This window comes from Eptesicus fuscus, chromosome 14 (assembly GCF_027574615.1).
Source record: "Eptesicus fuscus isolate TK198812 chromosome 14, DD_ASM_mEF_20220401, whole genome shotgun sequence".
Taxonomy (NCBI): Eukaryota; Metazoa; Chordata; class Mammalia; order Chiroptera; family Vespertilionidae; genus Eptesicus; species Eptesicus fuscus.
This window is the reverse complement of record NC_072486.1, coordinates 62,405,076-62,427,262: the sequence shown is the minus strand read 5'-3', so window position 1 is coordinate 62,427,262 and position 22,187 is coordinate 62,405,076. Positions and strand designations below refer to the sequence as shown.

Here is a 22,187-nt window from a genome sequence, read left to right as displayed (position 1 = left end):
TGATGAGAATGTCAAAACCATAGTATTCATATTTTTGTTAACTTTGTTTTTTTAATTTTATTTTATTGATTTTTTACAGAGAGGAAGGGAGAGAGAGAGAGAGTCAGAAACATCGATGAGAGAGAAACATCGATCAGCTGCCTTCTGCACACCCCCTACTGGGGATGTGCCCGCAACCAAGGTATATGCCCCTAACCGGAATAGAACCTGGGACCCTTCAGTCCGCAGGCCGACGCTCCATCCACTGAGCCAAACCGGTTTCGGCTATTTTTGTTAACTTTGTTAATATACTGTTCAATTAGGTATTTTCAATGTAAAATTTAGAGAGTTTAGTTAGAGAATCTGACAAATTAGCCTTGTGATTCCAATGAAAAATATATAATTGAGTAATTAATCTTAGACTTGCATTAGAGAATTCTGCTAGTTTGCAAATAGCATTTAGAGGATCTGACATTCACTATATTTGTTCCCTATATTAGATTTCTAAGTATCATGAATTGCTATTTGCTAGAGAGGACTAAGAGCAAGTAACTTAAACTTCTTGTGCCTGTTTTCTCACCTGTGAAATGCGTATAATAATAACACCTACTTCATGAGGTTGTGAGGGAATTAATGAGTTTGTACAAGAGTTTGCAATAGAGCCTGACTTTTAGTGAATGTTCAATAAGTCAGTTGCTGTTATTATTTATAAAGAGGTTTTGTTTGTCAGTTCAGATATTTAAATACAGTATTTAAAAATAAGGTGAAAATATTATGTTTAAAATGCTGTCTAGAATGTTTAGGAAAATCTATTAATAGTGTTGTAAGTGAAGCCGTTATTTGGGGGAGTTTAGTGTATTCCAATGATTCGGAGGAGCATTAATCAGCCTCCTCTCACAGGGCCCCTGTTTCCCACCGTATCCCAAGCACCAGGCACTTCATGCATAGTAGTGCACCAAATCTGTGTTGAAAGGCACTGAGAAGTCATATAAAAAAGATTCTGCCTGGCCAGTGTGCTCAGTGGTTGAGTGTCGACCTATGAACCAGGAGGTTTGATTCCCAATCAGGGCACATGCCTAGGTTATGGGCTCGATCCCCAGTGTGGGGCCTGCAGGAAGCAGCTGGTCAATGGTTCTCTTTCATCATTGATGTTTCTATCTCTCTCTCCTTCCCCTTTCATCTCTGAAATAAAAATATATTAAAAAAAAAAAAGAGAGAGTAAAGAGAAGAAAGTTCTGTGCAGAGAGCAGCCCTTGCCAAAGTGGTGAGGTGGGAGAACTTCCTGTCTAGTGTGACCTGAGAGCTTCCGAGTTTGGCAGTCCTGGTGGAGAAGTGACGGATGATGTCAGAGCTGGCAGCATCGGATGAGGTCATGAAGAGCCTTGAAGTCACCTCAAAGAATTTTAGACTCTAACTTATGGGTAATGGGATCTTACTAAGCCTGTTCAGCAAGGAAATGGCATGATTGACTTAAAAAAACCCACAAAACAAAAACACACCCACAACAATGAAGCTATAGGGTGTAGAATGGATTGGAGAAGGCAATTCCTATAGCAGGGAGACCAGTTTAAGAGTTTTTTGCAGTATCTTGATGAGAAATGATAGAAGCTTGAGGCAAGTTAAGAAATGACAAGGAAGGGCAGTTTTAAAAATCTAATTGATTATGGGGATTTGAGGGAGAGAGAAAGGAGTATTGGATCATTCCTAGGTTTCTGCCCCGAGTCCCTGAGTGGTAGGTGGTGACACTCAATTCACTTTCTTAGAAATCACTGAATAAAAAGACATTCCATTTTTATTTTTTTAAGATCTATTCTTATTGACTTCACCCTTTTAGTCCAGTGGTCGGCAAACTCATTAGTCAACAGAGCCAAATATCAACTCTATCCACTGAGACAAACCGGCTAGGGCAAGGCATTCTCTTTTTAGAGATGTTTAATTTTGTTGAAAACTAAAGTTTCTTGCCTGGCTGGCATGGATTCTTTCTCATCATTGATGTTTCTCTCTCTCTCTCCCTTGCCCTTCCTCTCTGAAATCAATGAAAAAAATATTTAAAAATAAAGAAAATTAAAGTTTTCTAATTTTGTTGAGCTGTTTTCTGACATCCTTTGGGATATTTAGTAATTCCCTAGGCAATGGTTCTTAAACGACGCTGTCCCGAGAATAACCAGGGGAATGTGTGTGGGGGAATGGGACAGAGGGCGGGGTTAATAATGAAGGTTCCTGCACCGAGCGGCCAAGATTCTGCAGACGCCAATTGGGGCCCGGGATTTAAATTATCGGCCCGAATGATTATGATTCAGGTAGTCTCCCGACCACACTTTTTAAAAACAAAGAATAACAAAACCACTTCTAAGATGTCTCTAAAATTAGGTTGTCTTTTCTGCTATCCACTGCTCCCTACTTCATTGCTTTGGGCTCCCTCCAGCTCCTCAAGAGCAAGGACTTCGTCTTCCTAACCGGTGCATCTCCGGCGAAACCCAGAAAAATATTTGGCACAGAAAGTGTCCTCTAGACATGTTCGCCCAGGGAATGAATGAGCGAAAAGGTTAATATATTGCTTTGCACAACACCGTTTGCTTCTCAATACCTGCGAAGGGTTTGAGATAGGGAAGCGAAGGTCAATCCAGAGAGAGAGAGTGAGGATGCGAGTGGCAAGGCAGCGCTGAGAAAAATGCAGGGAAACCCCTTTCCGATGGTCTCTGCACCTTCAGGAGCCCTAATTCCCGGGGTGTACGGCGAGAAAGGTTCCTATTTCCAGACTAGCAACCATCTTGGGCTCCCCGCGCCACTTCTCCCGGGGGCGTCCACACTGGACGAATCCACTTGCTTTCGTGGCTTCCGCCCCAACCAAACCTTGGAAGCGAAATGTGAACGTGAAGAGGCCGCGGGGAGCTGCAGAGACCCCACGCCGGGGACCCTCCGGGCCGCCCCGCCAAGGAAGCGCCGACCTCCCCATCATGGCGGCCGCCGGGCGGGGAAGCCGAGCCCGTGCGTCGCGTGCGTGCTCCCCTCCCTCCCCTCCCCCCTCGGCGGCGGCAGAGGCGGCAGCGCTCGCCATTGCCGCTGGTGGCAGGAGGCTGCGAGGAGCCGGCGCGGTCGCAGTCTCCACGGCGCAGGCCCACGGTAGCGCAGCCGCTCTGAGGTGAGTGCCCTACCGCGCAATCTCCAGCTATTTCAGCCCCGGCGCAGCCGCAACACGCCGCCCGCCCGCCGGCCGGCCGGCCCGCCCCGCAGCCGGCACCCTGCCGCCCCCGGCTCCGGGCCTGGGCCCCCGCCGCATTCGGCCTGCCTTGGGCGGGGGGCCCCGGCCCGGCCCAGTCAAACCGCCACTCCGAGGATGCGCAGGCCGCACTAGGCCCCAGGCGTCCTGGCGGGCTCGGGAGGGAGGCGCTGCCCTCCCGAGAGCCCCAGGGTTCCGGCCTCCCTTGCCGCCTCAGGCTCTCGGGGCCGCGGCCTCCTCTCCGGCGTGGAACCCGGTGCCCGGGCCCGGCCTTCCCGCGGGCTGAGGAGCGGGAGGCCCGGGAGAGCGCGCCGGGCCGGGGAACGGGAGGTGGGCGGGCTGCGCGGGACCGGAGCCGCGGCTCTTCGCTCGCCCCCTGGGCCCTTCCTGGGTCTGGGCCGCGGGCGGCGCGGCGGGCTGGGCCGAGTCGGGCGCGGGAGCCGCTGTCTCCTGCGGGAGAGGAGGTGGCTCTGGGGGCGACCTCCGCTGCTTCCCTCCCGCCGGGCGGCGTGGGCTTGTTACCCAGGTAGACCGGGGGACGCTGGAACATGGCGCGTTGCCCACCTTCTTGCAAGTTAGAAGGCGGCTCGGGCAGCGGCGGCGGCGGCAGTTCGAGGAGGAGGGCGCAGAGTCCTTTTGTATGCAGAAATAAGGAGCGACATTGTGTTTTCTTCCACGGCTGACATGCTGCCCATGGGGGAACCTCGGTTCTTCTGTGCCTGGGGTGGTGGTCCCCTGGGTGAGGGAGAGGGGGAGTGGCGCGACCGTCGGAAGGAAGCGACCCTTTGCCACTGGAAAGACAGGGGCTCTGGGTGGTCTTGTGCATGATTATTGTACCAAATTCCCAGCCTTTCGGGGAACTCGGGGGTTTGTCCCTGCATGCTGTCTACCCCACTGTGCAATGATGTCCATCGCTTCTCTCACCTGTTGTGTCGTTGTGGCTGGCTCCAAAGTTTCTACTGTGCATCTATCTGTGCTCATCAGAACTTGGAAATTGTTTAAAAATTCTTAGTATTTTTAGGGCTTCCAATGGTAACTGCTCCAGCCAGTTGGAGGAGCTGTTGCCTGGTCTCCATCACTTTTTCCCAAGCATTAGATTTGAATATATTACTTGCTTACTTTAGAGCTAGTGTCAATTGTGCTTAAGTATTTCTGTGGTCAGAGCAAAATGCACATTATCTTACTGTGTAGAGACGGTGTATTGGGAAACTTTAGGGTGAAAGGTAGTGTGAGTGAACCTGTCAGCTTTGTCCCAGGGCATCCTGTGGTCACAGTGATCCTTTTCTCACTTCATCTCTGCCTACTCTTTAAAAAATTTATTTTCCTTTGTCCTTGAACAGTAGGTTATTGGGTTGTTCCTCACTCAAGGAAAAGGGAGAGCGGATCTTGATGCTGGGTGTGTGTGTGTGTGTGTGTGTGTGTGTTACTCAGTAGTGACCTGACTCCCTATAATTGTGTTTGAAAGTTCTTGACGTGTTATCCTATAAGGGAGGGAAAAAATGACTAGTTCTGTCTCTACATCTGAGTGTAATTTCCTTATTTTATTGAGTGCAAAAGCAAACATACAGTTATCACATGTAATGTAGTATATTTATTCTTAACTTGGGCCCTAAATTGTGTGCAGCATTTTTGTGTCAAGGGGCTTATTTTTTCTTCTGACAGCATCCTTATTTAGAGTCCTGTGATTTCATGGCACCTTCCTCCCACAACCCCTATCTCAAACTCAGCTTATATGAAGGAAAATGACTTTTTTGCTAGTAGTCAGTGGTCATATTCTCACTTAGGGGAAAAAATTTTTTTTCTTATACCCCAAGCCAGGAGTTTTCAGGGAAATAGTTTTCTTACCAGGTTTATGGAAATTTAGCTTCTGGACTTAGGAAAGTAACTATAGGAGTAGAAGATAATGCCAGCCCTTGTTCAGATATAGAAGGGATTAAAGGAGAAAGGATTTCAGGTTTACCTCCCAATTTATGCATATTCCAATGGAACCCAAAAGTGTACGGTTTTTTATATTTTTTAAAAAATATTTTTTTTATTTCAGAGAGGAAAGGAGAGAGAGAGATAGAAACATCAAGATGAGAATCATTGTGCCGAAACCGGTTTGGCTCAGTGGATAGAGCGTCGGTCTGCGGACTGAAAGGTCCTAGGTTCGATTCCGGTCAAGGGCATGTACATTGGTTGCGGGCACATCCCTGGTGGGGGGTGTGCAAGAGGCAGCTGGTCGATGTTTCTCTCTCATCGATGTTTCTGGCTCTCTATCCCTCTCCCTTCCTCTCTGTGGAAAATCAATAAAAATATAAAAAAAAAAAAAAAAGATGAGAATCATTGATTGGCTGCCTCCTGCACGCCCCCTACTGGGGATCGAGCCCACAACCCAAGCATGTACCCTTGACAGGAATCGAACCTAGGATCCTTCCACAGGCCAAAGCTCTATCCACTGAGCCAAACCAGCTAGGGAAAGTGTACGATTTTTTAATTTAATGACAATTATGCATCCATCTCTGATTTTGCTAGGGAGCTGAAGACCAACTTCCCATGATTTAAATACCTGAATTTGCATTGCCTGTAGGTTCAGTCACACCATTGGGTTGTCTTCAAAAGTGTTTTCTCTGAAATAATCACAAGTGGGTGACTGTTTTAAGGGAAATTTAAGCTCTGTGGGGTCTGGGATTAATTTTTTATACCTCTTGGGGAATAATAATGATAAACAGTAATTATGAAATTAAATTTTTTCCCCCACAAATATTCGAAAAGTTGTGCTGATATTTTGGTTTCTGGAAGGTCTTTAGAAGCACACCCTCCAGTCCTCTGGAGAAGAGGAAATTATTGCATACCTTCAGTTTCTGTCGTATCTCTAGGTGAGCCCTGTTCATCCACTCAGTTCCACTGTGGGTTGTTGAGTGAGTGTCAGAAGTGTCCACCTGAAGCATTTCCATGTATTCTGTCTGGAAATGTGATACTTGAATTTAGATGTTTGTGTGTGATTCTGCGTGATGCTTGTTAATACATATATAAATAGTATTTGGAAAGTCAGCCTTACAAATGTCATCTTTGACTTTTTGTAAAAAACATTTCAGAAAATGTTCTATACTAAAGGACATTTTCTCTGTTCTTTCATGTTTTCCGTGAGAGCTAAAGCTAGTGTTTCTAGTCTGAGCTTACCCAAATATAATTTTCCATGAGTGCTTAGTAAAACAGCAGTGGAAAAGAAACCCACTTGTTAAGCTTATTTTAGAAATATTTTATTTAGACTAAGTCCAATCAATGTTTTTTGCTGCTTGGAGACATGTTAATTTTTGTGCATTATGTATCATTGTTCCTTACTTATTTTCTAGGGGTAGATTATCCACTTTCTTGGTTTTTCAGTTAGTATTTTTATCCATCAGTTTGTACTAAAATGAACAGGCTGGAAGAGAAGTAGTAAAAAGAGGTGAAACAAATCAATTTCAGGTGTTTCCAGAAGATTACAACAACATTCAGCTATTGGAAACTTTTAATCCTGGAGTAACAAAAAAAGCTTTGTCTGGTTATTTTGATGTAATATGGACACAACCTAGCAAATTAATTTTTAACTGCTCAAGGAAAATAAGTGGCTTATATATACCTTGGAATATACATATTTTTCTGAAGTGCACTTCAGAATTAGGCTAATTTATTTTTGATCCCACTTAATGCAGTTTAGTTAGTTGCCAAAGCTTCAAAAAAGTTTTATTTTTTCCCTTTTCATCATGTTGCCTGTACACCGACAATGTCCTAAATGTGAATTTTAATGTGAACTAAAGGAAAGTCAGAATTGCAACTTTATAGAGATATTTTAGTATATTTTTATAAATAAAAAAACAATTAGGGGGCAGTTCAGACAGACGTAAAATATTTGTGTTCCCTTGAGGCAAATCTGTATTGTATCAACAGCAATCACTTAGAAGATAAACTGGCCAAATCTCCAGAATTCCAGATCTCATAACCTGCTATAAACTGCTATTGATAATATTGCCCTTAGTCTTTTTTAAAAAAAATTTTAAAAGTTTTTTTTAAACTGCTATTGATAATATTGCCCTTAGTCCAGATAATATTTCTTAAGGAAGCCGTGTGTGTGTGTGTGTGTGTGTGTGTGTGTGTGTGTGTGTGTGTGTGTTGGGAAAGTTTGAGGGGGAAAGAGTAACTGATACTGGCAAAATGATCTAGATTTATAGATTGGATGATCACTGTAATTTAGGAGATGTACTGGTTTGAAAAGAAGCTCAATGAGCTACTTTTGTATGGGTCATCAGTTGGTGGTTTAGACTATCCACAATAATGTATTTAGAATGTAAGTGTAGTATTTAGATTAATTCATGCATGCTGATATCTGTGGTTGCAAATGTGAAAAGTTTGGCTGACAGTTTGAGTGGACATTTTCTTAACTCGTAAGTAGTGCCTGTTGGATAAATTGCCAAGTGTTTTTCAGAATCATGAAGAATGAGCTTTGTATGCATAAACGTTAAGACCATTTTTAAAAAAGAGCTTGTAATTTACTGTTGGTAAAGTCTTTGCATTTCAGAACTTGGAGAGTCTGTTTTGTTGCTGGTACTGAATGCTAATGTGGTTAGTCTGGCAGCTAAACCTACAAAGAACAAGAGGAAGTGAGGAAATGTCCTTGTGAAACATTGCTTAAAACTAAGCAGTGGACTAGAAATGAGGAGCTAGGGACTAGGAGACTTAATTCTTGTTTTATGTTCAAAAGAGGATGAGGTGGACACCTTAATCAATAAAGAAATTATTAAAAAAAAAAAAGAGGATGAGGTGTACCGGCCATTGAGAAATAACCTTAGGTGTGTCCTTACTTTGGAGTTTTGCCCTTCATTCACCAGACATTGATTAAAGACATGCAATATTGCAGGCATGTGCTAGGTGCTAGAATAACAAATAAACCATGGGCCTTGTCTAGTAGGGGAGAAAGATTGAAGGCCCAACTAACTATAATACAGTTTGTTGAGAACTGAAAGAGTGGTGTGGATTATAGGGGGAGGGAGGAATTCCCTCTGGGAAGGAATGGGTGATGCAGGGAGAATAAGTGAGGTTAGGGAAGACTTCATGTAGGGCATGTTGAAGTATGACTTTGAAGGGTGAGTGGCAGTATTACTGATGGAGAAGAGGCTTGAGGAAGGGCATTGATAGTCCGAGAAATAGCAAGTAGATTTTGCAGTACATAGCGAGTAGTGGAAAATGAAGCTGATGAAGTTGTGACTTGATTGGGAAGAGCATGGGGGGAGTTAAAGATTTTAGTTGGTGAATAGAGGATGATGCCTTTAAAAAAAAAAAAAAGATTTGTATTCATTAGCATAATGCTAGTGTAGAAACTGCAAAAGAGTGTAATATCAAGAGTGAGGAAAAGACTAAGGGCAACCTTGTGGAGCATCTACATCTAAGGGTCAAGTAGATGAAGAAGAGCCTTTTGAGGGAAGTTGAAAAGGAATGGAAAGATAGTTGGTGTGGGTTGAAGAAGCTGAGGATAGAGATTAAAGGAATTTTATCAGGGAATTTAGCAAAGTGAAATGAGCAGTCTACTACAGAGCTCATTGGGATGAAAACTGGATGTGGTAATCAAGAGTTAAAAGACATTTTCTGAATGTGTGTGTATGTATGTATGTATGTATATACATACATACATATGTATATATGTACAGGGTGGGCAGAAGTAGGTTTATAGTTGTTTGTATGGAAAATATATAATACAAGAATAAATAATAATACAAGAATAAACTTTTGCATACTCATAAGTGTAAACCTAGTTTTGCTTACCCCTGTATGTATATATGTATTTATTGATTTGTCAAGAATCATGATAAACAATAGATCTTTAGAGCATCATTGAATATAGGTTAGGACCTATAAAATCAATTTAACCCTTTGCCCTTGCTTGCTTTTTTCTTGATTCCTTTATTCTACTCGGGATTTAATTTTTTAAATACCCCAGATTTTACAAAGCGCAGCAGTAGAATAAAAAACTGGAGTTTCTTTTCATACAGACTTATTTATTTGGATTTTTTAATATTTCAAATTGTTGATACATTCAAAGAGTATAAAAAGAGCTGCTACTGATGCTAACCGTGTTGAGTCACGCTCGACATCCGAGTGCAAAAGGTTAATAGAGGACCCATGCTTAGAAATAAGTCCAGGCCTCTCATTTCATGAGAATTAGAGGATAAAATCACTAAGAGAGGATTTAAATTCTAACAATTAGAGTTTATATATTTGAGTATATAGTATAGAATATTTGAGTTTATAGTCTCTTAAAATACAGATTCCTCTTGAAAGGTTTTGAGGTTTTATATTATTATTATTAGGAAGGGAGAGGTAGAGAGAGATAGAAACATCAATGATGAGAATCATTGATTGGCTGCCTCTTGCCCGCCTCCTACTGGGGATCGAGCCCACAACCTGGGCATGTGCCCTTGACTGGAATTGAACCCAGGACCCTTCAGTCCAAAGGCTGACGCTCTATTTACTGAGCCAAACCAGCTAGGGCAAGGTTTTATATTATTACAGTTAAGTGCAGGGTTTTTGACCTGGGTTTTATAGTCCAGGGCCTTTTCAGTAATGTTAGTGATTAAGTCAAGTGTTGGTTGTGTTAGGTCAAGGGAAATAAATTTTGAGTAGGTGTCTCAGATGAGGAACTTTGGGAAGGTATGAAGCAGCTCTAGGAGTTAGGAGTAGGAGCACCAGAAGGAAGGTGGGAGGAAGGCCAAAGCAAAGCTTAACCAATTTTAGAATTTTGCCAAGTCTTCTGGACTCTTTTTTGTGTGTTTTGTTAATATTCCAGGATTCACACTAGTACATGACTGTCTATTCATGCACTGTATACAATAGACTTTGTGGGGGATCAAGCTACTATTGTTTTAAAGAGAAAGTGAGTTTTGAAAGAAAGCAAATTGATTGTACTAAAAAATCCATTTTTAGTTGGGAGTTGCTTATACTTTGGACATTTTTAAAAATATACAGGTATTTTAATCTAGTATTCTGGGCCCAGAAATTTATCCTCTCCTTGCTTAATTTTTCTGACCATGAACTGAAAAGACCATGGTCTCTGTTATAGGGTCTTTCTGAAATATGACAATTATGAAGTGCTTTGAGATCTAAGATGATTTAATGCTAACAAATTGCTCACATTTCTTGTCATTAATAAACTCTAGAAATTTAAGCAAATTATTTCATAATGTTCCAGTCTAAAACTTGATTTCCAGAATATTCCATTCTGAAATTTTGGATAATTGGTCATTTTTACTTGCTTACTCTGATCTTTGGATCTTTGAAAAGTAAATTAGGAGACAGTTTTGTCAGCTAAGCCCTATATTCTGGGGCAGTGATTTCCAACTTCTGATTGTCACCCTTACAAGTAAAATTTTGAGCACACATTCTGAATCACATTTATTTATAAATGATGTTAATATACTACTGTATTAATACATCTATGTGCATTATAAAATACATGGAAAGTAAACTTTAAAAGGATGAGATAAAATGAAAAAAGTTACGGTATTTTTAAATGTCTTGTTAACTAAGTTAATGGTGGTTTAGTAACTTATTTATGAATTTGTTTTTATAAATATATTTGCTCATAACCCAAGTTTTCTTTCTATAATTAATGCCAGTTGGTAATGTTTTATATGATATCCTGTAAAAGTATTGGTAATTCAAGAATGATTTGAATAAATATATTGGGTGATCTTAAACATAGAAAATTTGTGTTATGTCACTTGTAATTAGCTTGTATTTGTGGATTATCTTTACATTCACTAAATCTACAAAGATGATCCCTAAATAGAAATAGAGTATTCTCTTTTCCTTTATTTACTTTTTTTTCTTTTTTCCTTTTTATTGAATTTATTGGGGTGACACTGCTTAACAAAATTATACAGGTTTCAGGTGCACAGTTCTACAACACACCATCTGTACACTGTATTGCGTGTTCATCACCCCAAGTCAAGTCTCTGTCCATCATCATTTATCCCCCCAAACTTTCTTTCACCTCCTGGTCCTTTGACTTTCATTAAGTGATTATGAAATAAAATTCTTTGTAATAGCTCTTCCTTATAAAAGTAGCCCACAAGTTAACAAGTAACCGAGGTTTGCTAAGCAAAAACACCATCATAGAAATAGTCTCTGAATGTAAAACTGGCTTTGGGTACTAAGTCTAAAGAAAAAATAATTCTGTCCTGGCCCATGTGGCTCAGTTGATTGGGGGCCGTCCTGTGCACCAAAAGGTTGCTGGTTGGATTCCGGTCAAGGGCACATGCCTGGGTTGCTGGCTCAACCCCCAATAGGGGGTGTGCAGGAGGCAGCGATTGATGTTATGCTCTCACATTGATGTTTCTATTCCTCTGTCTAAAAGTCAATAAACTATTCTTTAAAAAAAAAAAAGTAGAAATAATTCTATCACCAATTATGTGATATATTTTCTATATTTTGAAAGTTTTTCCCACATTGAAAATGTATTACATATTCTTATTATAGTGAAACATTTTAGAAAGAAAACAACCCCTTCAATATTAAAAGTTATCTTTGGTGTATGTGTCTTGGTGATTTTCATTCTTTCTTGTACCTTTCATTACTTTTCAAATTATTTTTATGAAAACGCATTAACTTTATAATCGGAAAAATAAGTATGGATAATAGAATTATGGCCCTGAGGATTCACTATCAGATTTTGGGCAGGTAAGTCACTTATCCTCATTGGGTCTGTTTCTCTATTTGAAAAATGAAGAGGACAGAAATAGTATTTAAAGCTTCCTGTAAATAAAAATTCCTTCTAAAATTTTGAAGTCTGTTATTATGACATGTTAAACAATAAAGGATATTTTCTTCTTAAAAAGGCATGTATATGTGTTCATTGTAGGAAAACAGAGAAGAAAATTAAAAATAATCATAATTCTACCACCCAAATAATTAACAATATTTTAATATGTGGATTTGGATATTTCCCTAAGTATACATGTATGCACATGTGTGCATACACATGCAGTATATATATACATACTGTATATGGTAATATATAGTAATACTATGCATACTGTTTTGAACCAGTAAAGACTAAGGGTATTTTGATATATCTATTTTGCTCAGAAACTATTTTTAAAATAAATTTTTGATTTCAGAGGGGAAGGGAGAGGGAGAGAGAGAGAAAAACATCAATGATGAGAGAGAATCATTGATTGGCTGCCTCCTGTATGTCCCACACAGGGGATCAAGCCACCTGGGCATGTGCCTCGACTAGGATTCGAACTGTGATTTCCTTGTTCGTAGGTCCATACTCAACCAATGAACCATTCCTGCTGAGCTTTCTCTGAAACTTTCTTAATGGGTAGTGATAAATCCCTTTGTTTTGTGTTGTTAGGGGTCTTTTTTGTTAATCCTTATCTGAGGATATTTTTCCATTGATTTTTAGGAAGAGTGTAAGAGAGAGGGAAAGATAGAAACATTGATGTGAGAGAAACACATCCATTGGTTGCCTCCTGCACGAGCCCTGACCAGGGCCCTGGGCCAGGGATCCCGCAACCAAGGTACATGCCCTTGACCAGAATCGAACCAGGGACCCTTTGGACCGCAGTCCAGTGCTCTATCCACTGAGCCAAACTGGGTAGGGCTAAATCTCTTTGTTTTGATGAAATATAAAAGATGTTTAAAAGTTTCTCTCCAAATATAAAATTTGTCCAGCAAATGCTTACTGCATGCGCTGTGTGGTTTTGCTGAGGCAAGTATAACTTGGAGTAAGGGCGGAAGGGCTTGCCTCTGAAAGCTTACTTAGTGAAGAATGAAATCTAAATCCTGGGTTAACCTCAATTTCATTCACATATTAACTTGCATTTTTTCCCCCCATTCTGCCCTAATATTTCCTGAGGTAAAATTCCTGTTTGCAGGGTAGTTTCTGAAGTGAACCAATATATTATTGGTTTTTTATTTTACCCTGGGATCTTCTGAGTTGTTATATTCCCATTGAGAGCAAATTAGATATTGGTAGCAGCAACAGTATAATGAAGTTAAAAAATACTTATTTGTAGATCCAGAGACAAGGGACAGGGGAGGGGTGGTTAGGGATCAACCAAAGGACTTATATACATGCATATTAGCATAAACCAATGAACACAGACACTGGGGCAGTGGGGGCTTGCCCTTAGGGGTGGGAGTGGCCAGGGGGGGCCAATGGAGGGGGGAAAAGGAGACTTATGTAATACTTTAAACAACAATAAAAAAAATCTCTTTGACTATAACAAAAAAAATACTTATTTGTTTTTAGCATTAACTATGGGGAGTTCAAAATACTTTCTATACATATAAGTATATATCTCTATATAAAAACCTAGCGACTGTCCGACTGGTAGCTATGATGCACACTGACCACCAGGGGGCAGGAGCTGCCGAGCTGTGGTGACTTGGCAGCTGCGGTTCTCAGGTGATACACCTGGAACCAGAAAGGAGGGAGCCTGATTCCGATTCCAGGGTGTGTCACCTGAGAACCGCTCTCATAATCTGAGACCCCTCAGGGATGTCGGAGAGCGGGTTTCGGCCCGATCCCTGCAGGCCAGGCTGAGGGACCGCACCGGGTCTCTAGTATAAATATAAAATGCTATGCAATCTAATTCATGCTTTCCCTTCAATGGGTATGTGATATATATAATTCTAATTTTATGTAAAGGATAACTGGATCCTTCTCAAAGTTAACTTTTTTAAAAAAAATGTATTTTTATTGATTTTTAGAGAGGAAGGCAGAGAGATAGCAAGTTAGGAACATCAATGAGAGAGAAACATCCATCGGCTGCCTCCTGCATGCCCCCTACTGAGGATTGAGTCCAAAAAAGGGGTATGTGCCCGATAGGGAATCAAACCAGGGACCTCTTGGTTCATGGGTAGACACTCAACCTCTGAGCCACACCGGTCAGGGTCAAAGTTAACTTCTTTAAAGAGTTTATACAGTGGATTCTCTAGAATTGTAACCTAGCTTTCCTGCATTTAGTTCTGTTTTTAATCTCTCTGGTAGCTGGTTTTTTGTTTGTGCTTTAAGGCAAAAATGGAAAGCAACTCTAGGGTAAATAGCCCCTTAGTTATGCCAATTAATAGCTAAAGTAAAATGGTTATTTTTTTACCTAAGTATAGTATAAAACCTATGGAGGTGTGTGGAAAGAAAAAAAATCTGATTTGTTTATTCTCTTCTACTTTGAAGATTAGGATCTTTTCTAGGAAAAAAACATCATTTATACTTTACGATTAAGATGCTTAAATCAGTATCTTCCAAACATAATGGGAGGTGAAAATTTTGGGAATAAAAGGTTTGAACTTTTTGCATCTTAAACTTTGTCTTCAGTTTTCGTGTCTGAAAGATGTGAGAAGATTGGCTAATTCTAATTTGAGAATCTACCATGACGAGCTGTCTTTATTCTGAAGAAATCCATTTTGTAGCCAAATGAATGGTTTATAGCTAATGTAATTTAGGGGTTTTGGTACAGTAGTGATTCCTGCCTTTTAGGCTAGCATGATTTTGAAATTACCTTTTTGAAAAAATACTGATGATTTTATGACAAATGATTTCCCTTAAAGATAAAAAATTGTACAGTTGTTCCATGTAAATGCACTTACTCATATTTGGCCAACCAAGAGAGTTCCAGAATTCTATACCCAGTGGCCTAATTGACATTTCTTGGATGCCCAAATGCACTACATCCCAAAATGAAAGTTCCTTCTCAAAGTTGGCCCTGTTGCTCTCTTGCTTACCTCAGTGAATGGTACCATCATTTCATCATTTCTCAGAACAAAAACCTTTTTTTTTTTTCCATATCAGCAGATCCTGTTTAACTTTCAAAGTAAGCTCAAATTGTCCTCTTCATTTCCACCAATATCACTTAAAAACAACAATCCTATTATACATAGAATTATTTATTTACTTATTTTTTGTTAATCCTCATCAGAGGATATTTCTCCATTGATTTTTAGAGTGGAATGGAGGGGGAGAGACAGAGAGAGAAACATCGATGTGAGAGACACATCATTTGGTTGCCTCCTGCACACACCCCGACCAGGGCCAGGGATTGAGCTTGCAACCAAGGTATGTGCCCTTGACCTGAAGCAAACTCTTGACCCTTCAGTATGCAGGCTGACACTCTATCCAATGAGCCAAACCAGCCAGGGCCACCATTACCACTTTTGTCTGAGTTGGCATTGTTGCTTGGACTGTTGCATAACCTTTAACTGGTCCACCTGCATCCACTCTGACTGAGCACTAGTCCATTCTCAGTGTAGCCAGAATGACTTGATCTTTTCTAAAGACATGGGTGTGATTGCATCTCCAATTGAATTTTGGATGAAGACAAAGTTCCTTAATATGGCCACACCGGCCTTTTGGACTCATTTTGTATCAGCCATGTTCCCCTAACCATAAGGCCTTTCCTATTGCTCTTCCCTCTGCCTGGAAAGCTTTTCCTCTCCTCTTTTTAGCAAAATCTTACACATTTTTTTCAGGTCTCTGCTCAAGCATCATTTCCTCAGGGAAGTTTTACAAGGTCTCCCTCATTTTTGTACTTTTCCAGCACTTACCCAGTGATAGGAAATTTACAACTTATCCAAAGTCTGTTTAGTCTTTAAGATATTTAGTTAGAAAGTTTAATTTCAACTGAAATTTCTCCCTGTAACTTTTACCTGCTGGTCTTACTTCTGTTCTCTAGGACTTCCAAAAACAAATATATTACCTATCCTATCTAATAAAAGAGTAATATGCAAATGGACCATCACTCCAACACACAACACGGCTGCCCCCATATGGTCAAAGATGGCTGCCACAAGATGGCTGGCAGGGGAGGGCAGTTGTGGGCGGTCAGGCCAGCAGGTGAGGGCAGTTGGGGGGACCAGGCCTGCAGGGGAGGACAGTTGGGGGCAACCAGGCCTGCAGGGGAGGGCAGTTGGGATCGACCAGGCCAGCAGAGGAGGTCAGTTGGGATCGACCAGGCCTGCAAGGGAGGACAGTTGTGGGGGACCAGGCCTGCAGCAGGGGAGGGCAGTTGGGGGAGACCCAGGCCTGCAGGGGAGGGCAGTTGAGGGGGACTAGGCTGGCAGGGGAGGGCAGTTGGGGGTGACTAGGCCTGTAGGGGAGGACAGTTAGGGGTGACCAGGCTGGCAAGGGAGGGCAGTTGGGGGGAACTAGGACTGCAGGGGAGGGCAGTTGGGGGGAACTAGGACTGCAGGGAAGGGCAGTTGGGGGGAACCAGGCCAGCAGGGGAGGGCAGTTAGGGGCAATTGGGCCTGCAGGGGAGGGCAGTTGGGGGAAACCAGGCCAGCAGGGGAGGGCTGTTGGGGGAGGGACCCAGGCCTGCAGGGGAGGGCAGTTGGGGGTGACCCAGGCTGGCAGGGGAGGGCAGTTGGGGGTGACTAGGCCTGCAGGGGAGGGCAGTTAGGGGGGACTAGGCCAGCAGGGGAGGACCGTTGGGGGGACTAGGCCTGCAAGGGAGGGCCGTTGGGGGCAACCAGGCCTGCAGGGGAGGGCAGTTGGGGGGAACCAGGCCTTCAGGGGAGGGCAGTTGGGGGGGACAGGCCTGCAGGGGAGGGCAGTTAGGGGGGACCAGGCCTGCAGGGGAGGGCAGTTGGGGGGAACCAGGCCAGCAGGGGAGGGGCAATCGGGCCATTAGGGGAGGGCAGTTGCGGGGGACCAGGCCTGCAGGGGAGGGCAGTTGGGGGGTGATCAGGCTGGCAGGCAGAAGCAGTTAGGGGCAATCAGGCAGGCAGGCAGGCAAGTGTTTTTAGCCAGCAGTCCTGGATTGTGAGAGGGATGTCCCAGATTGGAGAGGGTGCAGGCTGGGCTGAGGGATACACCCCTCTCTGTGCATGAATTTCGTGCACCGGGCCTCTAGTTTTCTTATAAAGTCCTCTGAATTGTCTCTATTTTAGTCTAAACATTTCTAGGACCTTAAGCCTTCTTGGAAAGGTAATGGGATATACTGGAGAGATAGAGTTGGCGGGGGTGGGGATGGGGTGGGGTGAGGGGTGCTGTACTAGTTTCCTAGGACTCTGTGCTTAAATCCTGATAATGCCACCTACTAGCTTTGCAAACTTGAGCATATTACTTACCCTTTCTAAGTCTAAATATCCTTTATTTTAAGACAAGGATAATAACGCCTACATCATTGATGTGTGAAGATTTAAGGAAAATTCATGTGAAGTACTTGATACACGATAGCTAACTCATTAAATGTTGCCTTCCACCAAACTACCCTGACCTTACTGCACTTTTTCAGGGACCCTAGATTTGTGTGAACCTAGTATAAGATGTGGGACTGGTCAGGTAAGTACAAACTACAGTAGGTCCAATTTTTCTGTATCCTGGGCACCATGTAGCCACTTTGATTAATGTATCCCAAGTTTGAATTAGATTTTATATTTGTAGCCACAGCATAAGATTGGCTCCTTAAACTTAGAATTGGTTAAAATCCCCAAACCTTTTTCATTGGTATAATTATTAAATCTATATATTGTGCAGTTGTTTAGATCCAAGTGCACATTGTCACATTTACATCGTATGTTACAAGTGTTACATGATCAAGTCATAGGCTTAGTACATAGGAGCTAAATCTGAATTTAATGTCACTGCATGGTTTAAAAGAGTCTTTAAACTTAACCTACTTTGGTGCTATTCAGAGAATAGTTGTTAAAACATGCTTTAGTGAATTTATAAAGGAAAAGAGCTACAATTGAAATAGCAACTATATCAGTTATGTTGGCAGAAGGATGGCATTAATAGATACTCCTTCTGTAATCAGATAATTAGGTATTCCTTCAGGTAATCAATGGCTGATCACTTGAAGGTTGATGGATAGCTTGCAATTGATGCTTTTGTCAGATAAATGAGATGTGTGTCCATTGCTTATTTAACAAATAAGCATTTAATGAAATCCATATTTATTAATTTGCATTTGAGGTAAAAGACTAGAGAAATGAGTAATGTAGAAATGGTGTTTTAAATACTTATTTTTGAATAATTATTACATGTACATAGTTAAAAGATCAAACAGTATAAAAAGAATACAGTAAGAAGTGTTTCCTCACAGTTTCTCTTTGAGAAATAGCCACCACTACCAGATTCTTCTGTGTCCTTCAAAGTAGGATAAGCAAAAATGTGTGTGTGTGTGTGTGTGTGTGTGTGTGTGTGTGTGTGTGTGTGTGTCTTTAAAACCACAAATGATTGCTTATGTGCATATGGTTCTCCTTTTTTGAATGACATCTTTGATATCTTTTTTGTTTTCAAAATATGTTTTTATTCATTTTAGAGAGAGAGTGCAAGAGAGAGAGAGAGAGAAACATCGATGACAGAGAAACATCGATTGGCTGCCTCCTGCACATTCCCCACTGGGGATCTAGCCCACAACCCAGGCATGTGCCCTGACCAGGAATCGAACTGGCGACCTCTTGTTGCATGGGACAATGCTCAATCCACTGAACCACACCGGCCGGGTGACGTCTTTGATATCCTGATCTTTAGCACCAATGTAGGATTTCTAGTCACCACCACCCCCTCCCCCCCCCGCCCACCCACCCCAGTGTTCAGAGGCAGGGAATCAAGTTCCATAGATCTCTATTACTAATTTGATTGTGTAGAATGCATTTCCAGGAGTTGTATATTATATAATCCTTTGTGAAAGACTTCTCTTTATAGGTTTATTAAGTTTATACCAGGGAAATAAAACATTTTTATTTCTGGCCATTTATTTAGAAAGGGAGTAAAGAAAAACCCATCAATTCAAATTGGTTTAACACATTATCATGATATTGCTTGAGCCCTCTTCATGCTTTCTAAATGAATTACTCATTTTGATTCTATTGACAGCAGGGCTAAATAAATTATTTCAGTAACCTGGTAGGTGTCATAGTTTAGGAAGAGCTGGAATGTCCAAGAGTAGTAGGACTATGGCATCATCACATTCTAATGTGGGTTATTATTTGTTTTTGTTTTTTCCCCTCTTATTACACTGTAAGTCAGTCAGGATCCTTTTATACTCTTAAAAATTATTGAGAACTCCAGAGCTTTTGTTTATGTGGGTTATAACTTTTGATATTTGCTGTGTTAGAATTTGAAACAAATTTTGAAAATATTTATTAATTTATTTAAAAAATAATAGTACATCCACTGTTAAAATGGGTGAAATATGTTTCTTGTATCTGCTTTTTAAAAAAATGTTTTTATTGATTTTTAGAGAGAGAGAAATATCAATGAGAGAGAAACATCTTTGATCAGGGCTGCCTCCTACACACCCCTTACTGGGGATTGAGCTCACAACCCAGGCATGTGCCCTGACCGGCAATGGAACCAGCAACCTCTTGGTTCCTGGGTTGACGCTCAACCACTGATCTACACCAGCCAGGCTTGTATCTGCTTTTGCACTCAAGCTGCTGCAGGATGTTGTTTTGTTTAAAGTACATATAAGAAGACCTGGTCTCATACCACATAGGTAGTGGGAAAAAGGGAAGAGCATTTTAAGAGCCTTTTCAGATAATTGTGGAGATTCTTCTTTGCTATAACACCAAAACTCAGCAGTATTACTATTTTTTAAACTTTTAACATTTTTTAAAAATTGATTTTTAGAGAGGGAGGAAGGGAAAGAGAGAGAGAGGGAAGAAAATACCAATGTGAGAGAGATATATCCATCAGTTGCCTCCTGCATGTACCCCAATTGAATCTACAACTAGGTATGTGCCCTGACTTCTGATGCATGGGATGACACTCCAACCAACTGAATCACACCGGCTAGGGCAGCAGTGTTATTTTTTTAAAGATGAGTTGCAGTGTAGGTTCTGAAACCATGATTGTATTTTGTTACATTGAAATCTGATGTTTATCATGCATGGATCCTTTAACCCATGCATGATTTTGTAACATCATACATTGATCATTTGGAAAATATTAGTTTACTGAGTTATGCAGGTTCTCCAAATGTTTACACAAAAATCACATTATTTAACACTACCACTGATCTCATCAGAAAAGGCCTGTAAGTAATGGAGAGCTATCAAGTTTTAATGGCAGATGTAAGTTTTCCAGAATTCTGATTATCACTTGAACTATCACATTTATCATTGGTAACAAATATTGTCAATTATTTTCCTTGAAGTGACAAGCCCACTTTGTTAATTTTTTAAAATATGTTTTTATTTATTTCAGAGAGAAAGGAAGAAGGAGAGAGAGAGAGAAACATCCATGATGAGAGAGAATCATGGATTGGCTGCCTCCTGAAAGTCCCCCACTGGGGATCGAGCCCACAACCTGGGCATGTGCCCTTGACCGGAATTGAACCTGGGACCTTTCAGTTTGCAGGCTGACGCTCTATCCACTGAGCCAAACTGGCTAGGGCTACACTTTGTTAATTTTTGAGAAAATGTCAGTTACCCAGGTTTGAACAACCTTACAGGTTTGGTTTCTGTTTTTTTTTATCAGCCACTCTTTCAAGGAAAAATGTTGTTCCTTGTGAAAAAGTGGTTAATTCATTTTTGCAGCTCATAGTATGGTACATGTGCTTTTCAAAACAGCCACCACACTTTCAAATGTGGAAGTGCTTTTCGCATACTTTCCATTTGGTTACACAATAGTAAAAATACGTGAAGGGTAAATCTTAAGGGTAAAGATTTAATAAAATTTATTTTTGTTTGTTAATCTTCACATGACATATTTTCCATTGCTTTTCAGAGAGAGTGGAAGGGAGGAAAGGAAAGGAAAGGGAAAGGGAAAGAAAGGAAAGGAAACAGAGAGAGAAACAGTGTGACAGAGACCTCCTGAATATGCCCTGACATGGGCCAGGGAGCTAACCAGCAACCCAGGTACTTGCCATTGACTGGGAATTGACACTCTAACTAATGAGACCCACTGGCCAGAGCTAAAATTAATAATTTTTACATTTACATCAACACATTCTTAAATAAAATTGGCTCTTTTTTTAAAAAAAATGTGAGTATACAAAGGTGAAAAATGTAGTGATTACTACTATAGTGTGGTGCCATTGCCTTAAATTGTGCTAAGGTGCCCTACCTTTGCTTTTGCATCGTTAGTGCAGATATAAGCACTGGGAGAAAAGGCAAATAATGTCTTGGTTACTATGAAAATAGTTTTGACCTCATGGATTTCTGGAAAAAGTCTCAGTGGGGACCTCCAGGGTTCTGTGGTTCACTTTGAGAATGTTGTAAGCTGTTTAAGAATTAAACTAATTATCCAGAACATCCCTGGCCCCCCCTCCCCCACTTCAGTTTCTGGTCCAGGATTTTACACGGAAAAGTTCAAAGAATATTTGTTTAATGAGTGATATGATGACATTTAAACAGGACAAAACTTGGTGAGTAAAATAATAGGCAGTCTCACATCCATCCAGGCAGTCTTGATGACACAGCTTTTCCACAGAAAATTGTGCAAGAGAATGAACAAGTGGAGTGTTCAATATACTTGTTAAATGCAAACCATGAAATAAAGAAGTAAGTGTAAGGTGATATTGAAATAGGAATTAACTGGTTTCAGAAATGCAAAGGAAAAGGTTACACATGTGTAAGTACCTACAGAGCCATCAACTCGAGCCTTTTTAGGCCACTTCTATTAATGAGTCCTCTACTTTTTAGGTCCTTAAATTTGTAGCAAAGAGGAGCCTCACTTAAGGTGGATCTGATCTAAAAAGCAAACCTCTAATTGAAATTTCAGTAGGTCAGTACTTGTGCTTGATCTAGTAAAGTCTTTTCAAAAAGGGTTACAGAAGGTGAATGTTAAAAACAAATCACTTTTTTATGAAGAATACTGAATAAAGTTCCTGTGTCCATATAAGCTGCAGATTCAGGTAGATAGATTTTTGTTTTGGTAATCCTCACCCGAGGATATTTTTCCATTGATTTTTAGAGAGAGTGGAAGATAGAGGGAAAGACAAGAAATATCAATGTGAGGCAATCGATTGGTTGCCTTCTGCACGCGCCAGACCAGGGCCTGGGGCAAGGGAGGAGCCTG

General features: G+C 41.1%; 1 protein-coding gene across 4 annotated transcripts in view; it reads left to right on the top strand.

Annotated features, from left to right (window-relative positions):
- Nucleotides 1–3,019: 3,019 nt before the first annotated feature.
- The window catches only part of NRF1 (nuclear respiratory factor 1), a 131,100-nt gene continuing 111,932 nt past the window's right edge, over nt 3,020–22,187 (top strand). For all 4 annotated transcript variants that reach the window (XM_054726034.1, XM_028129035.2, XM_054726037.1 and 1 more), the window contains exon 1: nt 3,020–3,121. The gene's annotated coding sequence lies outside the window, so the exon portion shown is untranslated. The remainder of the gene's footprint in view (nt 3,122–22,187) is intronic.